The sequence below is a fragment of the Cucurbita pepo genome, unplaced genomic scaffold (genome assembly GCF_057944985.1).
Source record: "Cucurbita pepo subsp. pepo isolate OVF unplaced genomic scaffold, ASM5794498v1 scafford_27, whole genome shotgun sequence".
Lineage (NCBI taxonomy): Eukaryota > Viridiplantae > Streptophyta > Magnoliopsida > Cucurbitales > Cucurbitaceae > Cucurbita > Cucurbita pepo.
In genome coordinates this window covers 153,566-155,568 of record NW_028257932.1, presented here as the reverse complement: position 1 = coordinate 155,568, position 2,003 = coordinate 153,566, and positions in this window count along the sequence as shown.

Here is a 2,003-nt window from a genome sequence, read left to right as displayed (position 1 = left end):
GCTCGGCTCGCGTCGCAGTTCGGCCCGGCTTACAGGCAACACGTGTCGACGCCTCGCTGGATCTGGGTTGCTCCAGCCGATGGTCGACGCTTGTCCGGCGCCTGTCGCAGCCGTCCGGCGCCTGTCGCAGCTGTCCGGCGCCTGTCACCGCCGTCCGCCGCTCGCCGGCCGACTCCTTTCTTTTTTTTTTTTCTTTTTTTTTTCTTCTTTCTTCTCCACCCTCTGAAAATCGAAACACAACCTTCTTTTCCGATTTTCATATCTTTCGATCCGTAGATCGGATCGACATGATTCCTTCGACAAAGTTTTAGATCGTGTTACTGGCTACGTCCTCGTATTTTTTTCGTAATTTTTGATTAACTACCAGACGAGTTAAGAAGGTCAGAATTTCGCTCACCGTTCTCGGACGACTCTCGGATCTCCGCCTTCGGGTTGAGGTCTGGCCAAACTTCTTCACAGATCATGCGTAGAGTTGTTCCTAGATGAATATATCAAGATTTCAGATCTTGATTCGCAAAGGAAAACCATAGATTTGGGGAAACGTTCAAGATCCTTACCTTGCGGGTTTTCCGACTTCTTGATGAAAAATAGGACTCCAGCCACCCACATTCTCTTTTCCCTTCCAAGAAAGTCTCTCTGCATGATCTTCACCTCCTTGCATCATGATCTTCACCAGAATAGACTCCGACGGTAGTTTTCGGTGAGTCTTCCGGCGGTTCATCCTTTCTCCTCTCTCTAGGTTCTCTCTACCCCTTTCTCTCACTATCTCTCTTTTGCAGGATTATGGATGGGGTTTCGTTTGGACCCCTTAGGTGGTTGGAGGGGCAAATTTACCTATTTGCCCCTCTCGACTTTTCCCTTTTTTTTTTTTTTTTTTCTATTTCTATTTCTCTTTCTTCGGGTATTACAGTTAAGGATAGTTAGTATTGAATTATAGTTGACTATATATCATATTTGATACTTTATTATAGTCAAATATCTTGTATCCATTTGTTGATTTTTCCATATCTTTGTAATTTATTTGATTCTCAAAATGATAATAAACATAGAACTTTTAAACGAATTAGGTGTGGTGATTTTAACAAATATTCTCATGGTACAAGAGCCTTTCAGTTTACGAACCCTGAATCTTTATTTTCAATGGCTTTTAAATTCTCTACCATCTTCTTCTCCACCAAAACTACTGGCTTTGATGCTGTAGTGGTAGTCTCCATGGCGGACATAGGCGGAGCCGATTGATTACTCTTCGGCTCCACCCTTTTGACCTCTAAATCATCCTTTGCAGGTCAACCCTTCGCCATACTCTGTGCATACAACATCACCTTCTCCAACACAACTGGTTTCTCCCTAACCAACATAGCCTCTTTCATTTTCTTTCCAATCGGTCCTTCATCCTTTATAGAAACCCTAACCTCAGGATCCTCATAAGCTTTCTCATAAAAAATATACGAAATCTCAAGTACTGACCTTCAGCAAAGATTTACCTTTGGGATCCGGGCGCCGTGCTGGCCTCTTCGCCAACCAAATCGCAGCCAGCCTCCTCACCAAAATTGGCTCCTTTATCCATTTGGACAACTCTTTGGGCTTCAACATCGTCTTCGTCAATTCCTCTCCGTCTATTGGAACTTCACCACTTGCTATGGCGTTGACTACTTCTCAACCAGCTCTGTCTACTACTCTTTTGGAGTCACCAGGGCAAACTCCAATTGCAAAATATGTTCGAGATATTCTTACTCGTACTCATTTTCTCAATAGCAAACCAGTCCACAAGACGCAGACACCACTCCATCTCCGTCCCTCTCTTCCTTTCTTCGTCGCAAATACACCACAGAGTTTGCATTCTCAAGTTTCTGCCCTCTTCTTCCTCACTCTTGCCCTTTTCTCATAATAGAGCCATCGCTCTAATTCTGAAGCCTTTGCCTTGCGTCTCTATAGCCCACAACCAATGATTGTTTCTCAACACCAGATTGCTGATCGTTCAATTTTCTCTAATCTTGCTCTCT